General features: G+C 37.5%; 1 pseudogene; it reads right to left on the bottom strand.

Annotated features, from left to right (window-relative positions):
• Positions 1–9,279: 9,279 nt before the first annotated feature.
• Positions 9,280–11,591, bottom strand: LOC149178526 (uncharacterized; annotated as a pseudogene).
• Between the last annotated feature and the right edge of the window lie 4,252 nt (positions 11,592–15,843).

Genomic DNA, 15,843 nt, shown 5'->3' with positions numbered 1-15,843 from the left:
CTTCATTCATAGCTGCTTCCCAATGTGGATGGCCTGAAGCTTCTGCAAAAGTGTCAGGATCATGATTTACTGGAGCTTGAGCCAGTAAAGAAGAGGCTCTTTCAAACTGAGAACGTGTACGTCGCTGATCTGTAGGATCACCGGCAAGATCACCTGCTGCATCCCGAGTAGCACGGACCCATCTTGGAAGTTGAGGATCCTGAGAAGGTGGGGGAGGATTATCATCCTCGCTTTCATCATCTGAAGAAGAAATGTTTTCAAAAGTAGAAGAGATAGGAAGAGGTGGCACATCCGCCGGACTAGGCTCGCAGGCCGATTTATTTTCATCAAATTTTACATCTCTTCTAATGATAACATTTTTGGACTTAAATGGAATAAGTCTATAACCTTTTACATCTTCAGAATATCCAACAAAAGTACATTTCTCACTCTTAGGTTCTAAAGCTTTATGCTTTTCATCTGGAATATGGGCCCATGCTTCACTTCCAAACACACGAAAGTGACTTACATCTGGTTTAATGGAACTCCAAGCTTCTTCTGGAGTGATATTCTCTAGAACCTTAGTAGGAGTGCGATTGATTATATAATTTGCACAATTAATTGCTTCGGCCCAAAAACTAAGACTGAGTCCTTTAGATTGCAGCATACAATTAGCCATTTCCTTTAAGGTGCGATTTTTCCTTTCAGCTACACCATTTTGTTGTGGAGTGTATGGAACAGTATGTTGCATTTGAATTCCATTTTCGGTGCAAAAGTTGATGAATGTGTTTTTAACATATTCTCCACCATTATCAGTTCTTAGCTTAAGAATTTGATGTCCAGATTGTTTTTCAACAAAGGCTTTGAAGGCCAAAAAGGTGTTAAATACTTCGCTCTTGAGTTTTAAGAAGTATACCCAAGTGCGTCTGGAGAAATCATCAATGAAAGTTAAGAAGTACTTGCAGCCAGAGAATGAAGCAACAGGAAGAGGACCACATAAATCACTGTGCACAAGCTGTAAAGGGGCTGAGGCGTGCCAAGAGGCACGTTTGTCAAAACTGTCCCGATGATGTTTTCCGAGTACACATCCGGAACAAACACCATCTCTGCAAGATACCATAGGAAGACCTGTCACCATATTTTCTTTACATAGATGCTGAAGGGAGCGATAGTTTAAGTGACCAAATCGCTCATGCCAAAGTTTGCTCACTTCATCATTATGAGCAACAAATACTGAGGGAAGATTTGATGACCCAAAGTTGTGAAACTTATACAACCTTTTGGAATCATCAGCAAGACCAGTAGCTAGAATCTGTTTAGGATCTTTTAGATCCTTGATTACAACATCATGAGGTGAAAATTCAACAATTTTACCTTCACCTGAATGAGTTATCTGATAGACAGATAGAAGGTTGCAGGATAAGGTTGGAACACATAATACATCATTAAACTGACCATTGTCTAGATGAACAGTTCCAGTCCCTACAACATTAAGAGATCTATCATCACCAACATATATATTTTTGGTGTTACAATCATTTAAAGAAGAAAACATGGCTTGGTTTTTGGCCATGTGACAAGAGGCTCCAGAATCAATGAGCCACTCATGAGAATGAGAAGAAGAAGAAGATACATTTAATGCATAACCAGACTGAGATGATTGACAATGACATGCAGAAAGTGCCATTCCGGAAGTTGAAGTTGAAGTAGGCTCCACATGGATGTTATGTTTCTTCATTGCGGCTTCCAAGGCTTCCATCTTCTTAAAGCATTTAGATTCTAAGTGGCCATCTCGATTACAAAAGTTACAATGTCTATCAGTCTTCTTCCATTTGTTTTTATTGGTCTTATCATTTTGCTGAAATGATCTTTCATTTTGAGGCTGAGATGGTTTAGGACCATTCTTTTGAGGATATGACTTCTTAGGATTCTTTGAATTTGGTTGCTGCTGGGCGGCTAACGCTTTCGTGGAAGAGTTTCCAAGATTAAGAAGACCAAGGTGTAAGAGTTTTTCTTGTTCTCTTATTAAGGAATCACAAAAGGAGTCAAAGGAAGGGGCCTTGTAGTCTTTTCCTTGACAAATGAAAGCTTCCCTTGTAGAATGGAAAGTGGAAACAAATACAGAGTAGGCTGGTCCCAACTTAGTAAGGATGGAATAAATAAGGTTACCATCTTCTTTCTTAACTTTAACACCTTCCAAGAGATATCTAAGGGTCTTGAATTTGGACAAGAAATCTTCAATGCAAGAAAAATTATTAGGATCCAAAGTAAGCAGCTCATTTTCAAGTTGATGGGCTCTAATTTCATTTTTAATCCCAAAAACTTTAGCGAGTTTTTCTAATGCTTCATGAGGAGTCTCAAGTTCTGCAATGTGGAATCTAAGATCAGGAGAAATAGACATCCCTATCAAACCACGTGCTTGATCTTGTCTATTTTCCCATTTTGCAGCCTTGTCTTCATCTTTTGGTTTCTTCTCTTGGTCTGTGGCTATTCTGAAGAGACCTTTACTTCTAAGTAAATCTTCCATGTAGGCTACCCATTGGAAGTAGTTAGTGCTGTCAAGAATGACTTGGCATGGACTTTCCATTTTTAAAAAAACTGAAGCTGAAGATGCTGAAAGTAAGTGTTCCAATGGATAGATCTCGAAAAAATAGGCGGTTTTAAAAAAAAGGCTCTGAAAAAGGCTTCCGGATGAAGAAGTTATGGCTTTTTGAAAAAAAAATTGTTGACGTTGCCGGCAAAGTGCGCGAATGTGCGGGAATGAAAAAAATCCGCCCCCACAAAATGGAGACTTGAACCCAAGACCTCTACTCTCTTAAAATAGCTTTGAACCAATTGATCTATACAAAAAATTTGAAAGAGAGAGAGAGAGAGAGGGGGGGGGGGCCTTGGTTTGCGTGCTTGCCTTGAGAAAGCTCTTTTTCCCTACAAAACACAAAACACAAAACCCAACACGAATATGCAAAGAAAAACGAACCTTGCAGCTCGAAGTTAGCTTTAGCCAAAAAACTAGAAATTTTTAAAAAAAAATCTCAAAGTTAGCTTTAGCCGAAAAACTAAATATTTTTCTCAATGTTTCTGATTTTCCGAGATCACACTAAGGTGCAGGGAAAAGAGCATACGCATGAGAAAAATCCTTCCTTTCTGTTTCTGATTTGCCCAGATCGCACAGAGTCGCAGGGCAAAGAGCATACGCAGAAATGAAAGGTATAGATCCGGTTAAAAAAAAAAGGCTAAATAAACTGAGACCGAAATAAGCAGAGAGAAAATAACAGTAAACTGCAAAAAAACACTATATACCTCCCGATCTGAAAAATGACGCAGCTAGGGCTACCGGAAACCTTTTCGCGTGAAACGAAAGGGGTTCCTCACTGGAACAGATGCTCCGAATGCAACAGAGCAGTCCTCTCGGCCCGAAAGCAGTCAGAAACAGCAGATATAGGAAACGACAACCGCATGCAGTTCTACCGGCTTCAGATTTGGATCACCAACGGACGCGGCCCTCAAATAGCTCTGATACCATGTAGGAATTTACAGGGTAAGTTCCTCAGAAAGAACACCAAAAGGACACCGCTCACAACCAGATCTCAAATCAATACACCAGTATTTTGACGTGGTTAAAACCCTCAAAGTGCAAGGAGGGAAACAGTCCACGGCCTGTCCCAACGTGGGTACTACAGGCAATTTATTAATCAAAGAATGAAAATTTACATAAGCTTCTCTCATGCACGGATTACCCGAACAATGACCCTCCATGCGCTTTAAATAGAACTCATGGACCAATCGGGTGTCAAGCCACGGATCAAGTGTCGGTAATACCGAGGTGAGAGTGAACCGTCGGATCACTACATATCGTGACCGTCGGATTGTAAGTTACAAAATGTACAACGGTAAAGAAACACACTTTACCTAACTCTAACCTAACTCTATACTAGACCAAGTTGAATTTAACTATATCCTATGTGTCGGAATATCCTAACATCCCCCCTTAAGAACAACTTGGGATAGGATTGAAGGATTTACAAATATGACACAATAGGAGAAGGAAGGAGGCACTAGAGAAAACATTTGCTTGCCCAAAATAACCATGAGGTGAAAGAATCATAACATTAAAAACCATAGGAATCCCTACTAGAAACTCGAACAAGTTTTCTTTAGTTGGGAGATAGTGGCCACCATGTGGCTAGATGACCTATGTAAAGAAAGTAAATAAAATGTCACTATAGAAAAGAACACCTTAGGAACTTCATATTCAACCTTCAAGAAAAAGCTTAGGCATAATCATGAAAACTAAGTTACATGTTTTAAGATCCAAGTGGTGAATTAGCATACTAGATTTCCAACTCTCCATTTTTTATTGCACCAAACCGACTAACATCTAATCCAAAAAGCCAATAATTTTCATTATAGTGGATCAAGAAAGTTTCTACAAGAAACTTCTTAAGAAGCACCTTCTCCATTCTCCACTCAAGAGGAAAATTCAATGCCTGATAAAGATGAAGATCCCCTTTCTGGCTACTCTCAGGAATCATGTATATCTGCATATACAAAACAACAGTGTAAGAGGAAAGTGTGCAAAAAAATATCTATAAAATTGAAATAGATGACAACGATGACATAATGAGAAAAAGGAATGAAAATTGAGAAACCTAATTTATTTGCATAAGGAAAAAGTCAAGAAGAAATCAGAAACAAATCTCAAGATTTACACAAGAAAAATGTCACCCTTATTACCATTTTGTTCATACCAGTGCTCCTAAACATCATCAAAAGTGTTGTTATTTTAAAGTGTACCCTGAAGAGGGTGATAAAGGGAGTAATGCACGTGATTTCAAACTAACAAATTTAAAACAAGAAAAAAAATAACGTTGATCTTTCTAGGTTCCAGAAACATTCTTTCAATATTAATAACCTTCTTTACAAAGAAAAGATGCATCAACCAAAAGCCCAAGGAATGCATTTGTTCTTTCACAACATCACAAGTTTCTACTATAAAAGTTTACAATTAATACTAATGTCGCTCAAAATTTTCGCAAATCCATTTACTAAACAAATTTTCTCATTTATATTCGACAAGATGAAGTTTGAAAAGTGAAAATTGATTTTGATTTGGAGTTGGTGAGACTCGGAGCTTGAACATGATTTTGTGCTTATTACGCACCCATGTTCTCATCATGGGTTATGAGGTTCATGCCAAACACTTTCATAACTTTGTATTGCAATCACCATGAATTGGGACTTTGCCATGATCATAATGGGGAGGGTGAATTGTAAAACCCAATTAGCTAACATATATGTACCTTGAGGAGAGTACAGGTCCTACCCATTTAGGTATTGGCTCATTGAGTGTGTAAATATCAATAACATAGAAGAGCAAATGCAAACAAAGTTTGTAAGAAATGCATGTATCAATAAGAATCTTATACTTAAAGTGAGATCATAATTGTATAGAAGTTACCTAGATTTCAAGAAGTCAACTTTTTGTTCTAATTAAACAAGAACCCCAATGAAACATCTTTCACTTCGAAACATATGTTTACTAAATCACATTAATAAGATATATATTTCCTCACCTACCTATCATAGTGAAAAACGAAAGGATACGAAAGATGAAACTCTTCATCTAAAGTAATGCTTAAATGTTTCCAGGTGGCTCTTGATTAATGTTTTTTTCCACACCAATGTCTCCTCACATTGTGATAGCATTCTTTGTCTCAAGGAATAGGTACAAAACATCTCCCTATACATCAATACTATGTGAATCAGTTTTATGTTGAGCAAGCTAACTGCCATCTTAAGTAATTTGATTGAAAAAAATTAATCATGAGCTAACTATCTAGAAACCATATAAAAACTTGTAGTTTTAGTATTCTACCACAACTGGCCAAATAGACAAATATAAAATCATCAAAACATGGTACGCCATTATTACCCAATCCATTAAACTTCAAGAAATATAAAGAATATATAATTGTAACATCTTCACAAAGCATCAAAGTTTGATCATACATACCATATTGAGATCTGCTTCCATTTATTGAAGGTCTTATGTGAAAATGTAAAACCCAGAAAGTAAGATGGCAGTTATAATAGCACCAAAGATACAATTTTCATATCCTTTATAAATTTAGAAAAATGAATGCATGTGAATAATGGGACAAACAAACAACTTAAATGGAAAAGCATAGAAACATGGTCCACCACTGTCCCAATCCATCAAACTCCAAGAAATAGAAAGAATAAATAATTGATTTAGTTTCACAAAGCCTCAAAGTTTGATCCTACATATTGTATTGAGGTGTGCTTCCATTTATTGAAGGTCTTAAGTGAAAACGGAAAACTCATAAAACAAGATGGAAGTTTTAATAGAACCCGAGATACAATTCCATATCCCTTTTATTATACTTTATAACTTTGAAAAAATGAATGAATGGAAAATAAAGGGGCAAGGAATATGTGAGGTAAACTAGTAACTAGAGCAATTTTTCATGGTCAACCCAAGGATAAAATCAAGGGAGGAAAGTAAAATGATGTCAACTTTCAAATGATAAGTGGGAAAAAGGGGCAAATCTATGATTTTTGAAGAAATTAATACATTGCATACAAAGTCCTACAACTTATGAACAACTTGGGATATTTTGTAGGGTGTTTCAGGGATTGGGGTGAGGGGAAGGGTTTCAAGGATCGCTAGAAGTTAATCTCAAATTTCAATGGGACAACTAAAAATATTTTTAAAAAATAAAATTTTAAAGAAATATAAAATTTAAAAGCAACGCTTCTAGAACATAGTGTTATAATATAAGTCAAATAAAATTAACTGCCATAGATAATAGATCTAATGTAACTCAAAAAAAGTAACAAGTCTTAGATAATAGATCTTAAAGATCTTGTCTACATAGATTTTATAACCCTCCCAAAAGAAAGAATTGATATAGGATACACAAACCTAGCAAACATGGGAGTCAAAACTGTGAAGGCAATTAGTCCTCATTACAAAAACATACTACATAGTATTCAAGCATGCAATGTATAGATAACCTTTGTCCAGGTTTGAATGTAGAACCACTTGGTGAATATTTTTATTTGAGAATTGGAACCAAATGGGAACTATTTTCAATAGTGGGTATTCAAATGTCCTCAAAACCATCCCAACACATCTCCCAAAACTCCCTGTTTTTGGCAAGAACCATCTAGAGGATCTGGAATAAGTCCCCAAAACCATCATAAGATGTTTCCCAAACATCCCATTTTCTGGAAAGAAACATTTAGACAATGTGGGAGAGGATCACAAATACTCAAAGATGTCTCATTCAAAATAGGGACTTTCCCCTTTGCAAACCCCAAGGACGGGAAAATCTAGATGATGCATCCTAGAAGTAGGGACAATAGAAAGGATCTAGCTTTGCATAAGGAATAAATCTATTCACTAGTAGGAAAATTGCACAAATTCATATCCTTTAGATTTTCCTAATACGTCTATTGCAATCTTACTAGAGAGAATGGATCCAAACACAAAGAAAGTATCATAGAGAACTTTAATGTCTGTTGCTTTGTGAAGATTCTTAATAAACATGTTCATTGATCCACTCTTGCGGATGCTAGGAATATGATGTGAATACATTCTCCGAATGGGCTTTACATTAAGAGGCATAAAATTCAAAAAATCTAAAACCTTGTTGGCATTTTCAGCAATGCCATAATTGACATAGGCGTATCTAAGAAAACTCTTGGTGTTGATATCTCTGCAGATGTGAACAAAGAGAACAAGACCAATCTTCTGGAAGGGCCCATAAATCTGGCCATCGATAACATTGAGGTCTAGATTCCCCACATACAGAAACGTTGATACGAATTGATTAGGCAGATTGTTGTTGCCATTCCCAACAACCTATTGTTGCTGTGAAACAAAAAAGTTTTGGAGTTGGACTTGTATCTGTGTCATTCTCTCTCTCTTTTATAGAACTTTTATCTCTACTCTTTGATATTGGAAAAAACAAAAAGCACAACCTCCTTCAACTACTAAAAATAATTTAAAAATAAAAAAGAATGAAATCCCAATCAAAATCAAAAATAAAAATCCAAAACCACCCTAAAAATGCATGTGAAGTTTTAAATCAGGGTTGGGAGATTCAAACAAAGCAAACCAACCAAGCCCTCCTTTAAAATCCTTAAATCCTGAAAATTGTTAAGTTTGTTGAATTTTGAGTGAGATCTAAAATTCTTCTTTCTTACCTTCTTAGTTAGTGTTGCTGCCTCTCTGAGGTTGGGCGCCTAAAGAGTTCCTCCCCCTAGGAGTTTCATACCTTCGTTTCTCCTCCCTTGGTCTGTGGGATAACCCCACCACACATACTTACTTACAAAGAAACGTGTATATACACGAGAATGAAATGCAAGCAACTACGTACTATTCAGACTAACCTCAGGTTTTAGTATGTATAGTGCTATTGTTAATGTTAATCTAGAAATAGTAAAGGCATGTGCACTTCCTAAAACACTAACTTGAGGTGGGGGAGATTTTGTGATGGTTTGGATATGGGAACATGTTCCACCCGACCTGGTTCTTTATCATCTAAAAACCTAATAATTAGAAATGGATTATGAGAAAAAAAGGGAAATGAAAATCGAGGTCGGATGGGATCAGTCACTACGCATATCCCAAACTGAGTCGGGCTAAACCTGATGATTGAGTTGATTAGAGTTCAATATGTGCATGCCCGGGAGGAGTAGGTAGGTGTATGAAGTTAGGCAGTAAGGCAGACAATACTCGTTGAGGAAGGACGTGGGTGGAGGAAATCAAATTGCAGAATTGCAAATATGGTGTAAACTGTAAATTTGACCATCCTCCCCCCAGGAAAACTTGACACAACTCATGCTAAGCAACCTCATGAAGTTGACTCTTGTAGGCTTCCCAAGACAAGGGGGTGAGGCTAAATGCTCGTTCTATATGAAAACTGGAACTTGCAAGTATGGTGCAACTTGCAAGTTTGATCATCCCCCTCCTAGAGAAGTCATAGCCAAAGTTGTTGCAATGGATGCAACCACTGAAGATACCTCAGCAGATTATGATAAGATTGATTCAGGGAATGTTGGAGCCAAAGCTAGAGATGAAAATATCAAAGATTGATGAACGTTGCAAAAATTGGATTAAGGTCTTAAGTTTGAAGGAGACAGGAAGAAAGGTAGATATGTTCAGGGTTGTAAGCTTTCACCATCAAACTTATATTTGGGAGATGCGGAAAAATATGCCAAATTCAGGGTTGTAAGGTTTTCCCATGAAGTTGTTGTTTGGGAGTTTCTCCTTCAACGACAAGTGAACAGATATGATAACTCGTTGCCTTCTAGCATCCTTGATCTACTTCTTGATCTAGGGAAAGAACTTGCTACATGTGTTTCCCAAGTTTCATTGAATTTGACAGCTTCCTCTTTAGTCAAGTTGTGAAGAGTCTCTACAGTATTCTCCCTGCCATCTACATTCTGTTTCGTACAGATAGCATGCATCTTGTCACCAATTGCCTGAGAAACTCCATTATTCTCAATACCACCAGAGCTATCTTTCTCATGATGTTCCGCTTCCATCACTCCGTTTGGACCAACCCTCCCTTTAGATAAAGAAGCATAATAGACACCTCCAGGCCCATAAATTGTAGATCTATGGTAGCTGAATGACTGCAAAGTAAAATTAGGGTGGGTCTGCGATGACTGGTACTGTTGTCTGATATTTCTTGATTCATCCTCAACATCGCCTAAAACGACCTCCTCTTCTGGGTGTTCAACTATGGGCTCTGTGCTAGCAAGTTTAGATTCACATGCTAGAGCTTCATTATCATCAGGCAGCTCCTTAATCACAGGTCCCCATTAGCCTTGCGGCTGTGCCAGATTAAAGGGCCTCTGATCAATAAAAACCTCATTGGAATGGTGACGAAATGGCTCATCGTCCAGCATGCCCATTCCCATGCCCATATTCCCCCTCATCAACCCAAAAAGGCTACAGGAACCAAACAGGGTGTTGCTCGGAGGGCCGAACAACCCCCGAATGGGCACTCGAAAAAAGGATTGTCAAATGGATCGTGGGCGAAGAATTCCTCCACCAAGCTTCGTCCTCCTCCCCCTCCGCCAAAGCCGGATTGACGTCAGATTTGCATACCTGTCTCCAAACCACAGGTCTGTGGACTTGCGTAAGGTGTTTGGTGAGTTAAATAAATCATAGGATCCATCTAATGCATATTTAAAACAAAGCATTGTAATTTTAATACAACATCGAAGCCTCCAATTCGTCCACGTGTCAAAATTAAGACTTGGGTCAAAACAAATTTTCAAATAATTGGGTTTATATATATATATATATATATATATATATATATATATATATAAGCGCATATTAAAACAAAGCAGTGCAATTTTAATACACATCGAAGCCCCCAATTCGTCCACCTGTCAAAATTAACACTTTGGTCAAAACAAATTTTCAAATAATTGGGTTATATATATTTATATTTATTTATTTATTTAAAACACATATTTAAAACAAAGCATTGTAATTTTAATACAACATCGAAGCCCCCAATTCGTCCACCTGTCAAAATTAACACTTGGGTCAAAACATATTTTCAAATAATTGGGTTATATATATATAGATATTTATAACCATTAAAATTTAAAAATTATTAGAAATATAACCTCTTTTATGTTGATCACTTGGAAACATAATGCAATTTAAAGTACTCGTAATTTTGATGGTTCAAAACTTAAACTTTATACCAGGGGTATATTATAATTATATTATTATTATTATTATTATATAAGTAAGCTAATAAAAACTCATGTGGATGATAAAAAATGTAACAAACATCCATTCTAAGCCGAATCCGTCAAAGCCCCCTCCACCAAATAAGCTAACGTTGAATCTGCCAAAGCCCCCTCTAACCTGTCTTCTTCCACCATTGGATTGTCAATTTTTTCTCATTCCTCATTCCTTATCCCGCCTAAAATCCCCCTCATCCTCACGTGTTGATTCTAAAATTCTTATTCTTCCAACACTAATAAAATTTTTACTAAAATAACCCTAACAATATTATTGATTATAATAATATCTCCTCGCTTTCTAATTCAAATAGTGTTCCCTCCAATTATAACTCTCTTATTATTATAATTTAATTAATAATAAACCTCTCATTAATAATATTTTCTCCAATTCCCGAATGCCGGTGATTAAAGGCGTTGGTACAGCGCAGCAAATCTGGGCTGGCAAATGGCACGGCCACATGGCCACCCACACTTCCACCCAGAAACTCACCATCGAAATTAATGGCGTTTTAATGCTTTGTGCGGGTCGAGGAAACCTCATTCTGATCCATAAGATGGCGATTTCGGACCACCTTCCCCCTGTTCTGCCTCCTATGAACTGCAACTGCCTCCCTGCTGCTGCAGAGCCGAGCTCGCGCACGACAACGGGGAGACGTTGCCAGATTCTTTGCTGTATTGAAATGGTAGAAGGTGCCCACTTCTCGCATAATCTGCTTTGTTGCTTTCGCATTGTTGCTTCGGCCCTGAATCCTGCTTCTGAACCTCGAATTCCCTATTCTCCTGCTCCCACTGGCCATTCCATCCCTCATTCTGCCCCTCCTAGTCCTCGTCGGCCCAATTTCAACCATGCGACTATGCCTCATCTGCGTCACAGGATGCGCTGTAGAAGAGGCAGCAGCAGAGGAAGAGCTACTCGCTACCCCTCTCTGACTCTACCCCTTCGGAATCCTCCTCCCGCTCGACGGCAGCTCATCTCACGGGTCGTTATCTCACCACCCGTAGCGGTAGGGGGCATGCACAGACGGCCAACTCTAGGCGTGTTGAAGATGCTCCACAACTGCCTGCTGCCTCTGTCCCGACGCAGCATCCCAGCCACTCTACCCAGTTCCAGTTTCTTTGCACGCTGGAACGCCCTTGCATAATTGCAACCATTTTAGTCGCTTTCAGAGAGGAGCCTCAAAGCTCTGACGTCCCGGTTCGCAACACTCAGGAGCGGACCAACACTAGCAGAAGGAAAACTCCTGGTAGCAGCTCTGGGACATGCAGAACCCATGGTGAAGCTCCAGACCGAACAGGCGCAACTCAGGGACACAATATTCCAAGCGGCTACACGAATATGGAAGCAACGATGAGCGCTCAACAGTACGAGGAAGATGACATGGAGGCATACATGCGTCTGATTGTGGAAGAACCTCTGCCACCTAATGACACCTAGCTGCCACAGATTATTTCAGGTTTTGAGCTCTCGGTCACCAAACTTAGGGGTCTTTTCTGCTATTTCTTTTTGTAAATGTTGTCAATTTTGATGTTTTGTTCAACAAAATATTCCACTATGGTTTTACAGGCTGGTTCCCCTGCGTGGGTAGCACACTCCTCTAGTTTTGGACTAGTTTCCCTGATGAGGATAGTCATTTTCAGTTATTGTTTGTTAAACATGGCATAATCAAAGACAGGATCTACAAAGGGCGGTGCCTCCATGTACTATTTTTTGTTACATTAATAGAAGTAGTCATATTTAGAAAAAAAAAAAAAAATAATAATAATAATCAATCTCCAATAATACCCCTAACAATAATAATAATAATGAGAAAACTATTAATTCTCTTAACATGCGTAATAATTTGAATAATATGACTCCTAACGATAATAATAAATGTATTTTTAATAATAATAATACCTACCCTTAGTTGGATTGACTTTAAAAGCAAACCCATTTTATCTTGAAATGCAAAACAAGCACCATGATCGAGGTATGTCTTGAGAAATGCCAAGGGTACAAAAGCCAAAGGTGTACAAATTAGGGCCAAACTCCATAGGACTTTGGGACAAGGATAAATGCACGAAACTCTTTTTTCAAGATCTTCAACAACAACAGGAGTTTGAAGACATCAAAGCTATTCAGACTAATAAATGTAGGCTCATTAAGAATAAAGGGATTTTTGTTAGTGATTTCCGGAATCATACTGTGTAAAATGTGTGATTTGTCCAATGTTTCGGATGGTGGCTCCATCCATCATCATGGACCACAGAGAGCCTTGTAGCCTACCACAAACTGGTATCACATCCATCACTTCAATGAGAAGTCTAATGAAGAGGCCTTGACTCAATGTTTACAATTTGTCCCTTCCAAATTTTATCACATGGATAGAGAGGTTTGTGAGTTGAACATCTCACCAGAGGAATTTAACATTACCCTAAATAGCATGGTTGATAGTAAAACTCCAAGAATAGATGGGCTTCCCTATGAATACTACAAAACCAATTGAGAATTCTTTGGGCCTATCTTGATGAAAGTTTAAAAGAAGTTTTAAGATGCAATTTACTTGACATCATGATCAATTGGTAATACAGAAAATATTAAGCTCATATCCAAATGAAGTGACCCTAAACTGACCTTCAATTGTATTTGAAAATCCTATATAAAGACCTTTCCAGGAAAATTAAATTTATCCTTAAAATCCACCTTAAAAACCTTCTGGTCTTTTAAGATCCATTAGGAAAATGTTTCCCTATGGCACCGATATGATATGTGATGGCTATTGATGGTTGAGTTTCCACTTTGAGCACAACCAATATGTGTCTCATCAAGATAATTTCACTGCACTTTACACTTTTTCCAATGCCCTTCCAAAACACATAGTTTGTTGACAATTCTTTTCATAACCTTATAAGTTCTTATCAACACCTGGAGAGGGAAAAATGGGCCTTACCAGACTAAAATGGGACTTTTGTTGCCTTAGCAAGAATGATGAAGTTGGCTTCACTGATGTTGCCAAGTAAGGTAGACCCTTTTCTACTATATGGATTGTCAAGATCATCCAGGGAAACAAAAGCTAAAAAAATATTCTACAACCTAAAATGGCCAAAGGCACTCCCTTGATGTGTCACATGAGTGCAAAACTTTCTTCTATGATGGAATATGTCTACCATAGGATATCTTGCAAACAAGTTGTCTATATGGTGCATCAATTTTTTTTATCTTAATAATAAGTGTTTTTTCAGGGATCCTTGGTCTAATACCAATAGACTCAGTAAAAAGGGCCTTTAACCAATGTATACAATTACCAGATGTATGGGTTCCTTCAATTAGAAAAGCTTGAGAAAAATTTTAATCTCAAAACTACATCAGAAAGTTTCTAACCTATTACCTCAGTATAATGGATGGCTGCGACAAATGACATTTACATCAGTAAGTGGTGTGTAAGGCTATGTGAGAAAGAAAATGGTAAGAGAGAGAGGATGACCTCTAGCAAATATGAGGGCATCTAGTGTGAAGGCCCTCGAGAAGATATTAATCAGGACGATGATGTCAAAATTGGATCTAGAAGGGCATATAAATCAAATGTAGATGGACCCACAAGCCAACCCAATGACCATACTCCTTCACTTGGTGACAATTGAATGAGATCTCTGGGATATGGAAGATGGAGAGATCGATCAGGTAACAACCTCAATCAATAGGCATATTGAAACAAATGTCTCCTCTTGTTTCACCAATGACACTTTCCAACTTTAAAACCTAAAAATGTTTGAAACTTGATGTTATCAGGGTTCAAAACTCCTGCGGTTATATGATTAAAAATCTAAAGGGCATAAAAAATAGGGCACAGACACAAAATCAAACCCTGAGCATGGTCTCACCCTTAGAAAATAGATTTGACATTTGAATCACCAAATAGACATGATTCTTCGAAGAGAACATCTGCACGACGAAGTACCATAAGGTGGCCATTGTCAAAACCCCAAACATCATCTACCCCGGGCCACCCTGTTGTTGTTGTTTCTTGCCCGCAGGTGCAACAACTTGCTTGCCTCTTGCAAGTGATGCCATGATTCTTAATAATATTAATGAATACCACTCCTTTCAAATGCTCAGACTGACTCATAGATTGAAATCGTTGCAAACCCTAAAAAAACAATCAATGGGGTTTTGGGAAAAAGGAGTAAAAAAAAATAAAAAAAAGCAATGGGGTTTTGGGAAAAAAGAGGAAAATTGATCTCAAAAGGAAGCATGGAAGCGTTGTCCAAGTGCGAGTCAAAAGTTAACATGGATTTTTTGTACTTTCCACCTGTCGCAAAATCTCGCTCAAATTTAATGTGCTTGGAAATATCACTCAAATTTAACATGCTTAGAGGGATTATATTTTCCCTAATTTAATAATAATAGGATGCATTTATGTTTTCATTAAAATTAAAATGGTGTAAAAGATTTTTTATCTATTAATAATAGTCTTGGTGTAAATTTTTATTTATTTATTTTGAAACATGTAATCTTACAATTTGATTTCCATTTTCAATTTAATTTTAATAAAAATTAAATCCCATGAAAATTGATTAATTTATATTTTGTCAATAACGTGAAACCCTATTATAACTCAGTTTTCAAACCAGAAGTGAGGACATCCATCTCCAGCTGCTATCTACGAATGCATCCTAACTCACCACTATTATTCAAGGAAAACCACATCACCTGGAATGACCCATTGGTGGTCCGTAAAGGAGCAGGATTTCATTCCTGCTAGATGCCTTTGTGTCTTGGCCCATTAACATGTTTCCTTATGTTCAATGAAGATGATATCTTAGCCAAGAAGAAGCATCTTTAGGGCATACTCCAGGCCTAATCGATTAATTCAAATTTCAAGGAATATATTAAAATTAATAGTTGATTTTTTTTTTATTTATCAAATTCTATATTAATATGAGTTGTCTTTAGTGCAAGATTGGATAGCCTTACATTGATGAAAACAACCCTTGATTCTCTTACTATTTCCTTTTCAAGTAATGTTTTCCTAGTTCCAGAAGGGCCATACACCAAAACATCGGAGGACTGAGGAACTTGCA

This window comes from Pinus tabuliformis, chromosome 4_1 (assembly GCF_031772625.1).
Source record: "Pinus tabuliformis cultivar Carrire ecotype Pingquan chromosome 4_1, CPIR1, whole genome shotgun sequence".
Taxonomy (NCBI): Eukaryota; Viridiplantae; Streptophyta; class Pinopsida; order Pinales; family Pinaceae; genus Pinus; species Pinus tabuliformis.
This window is presented reverse-complemented; position numbering and strand designations above follow the sequence as displayed.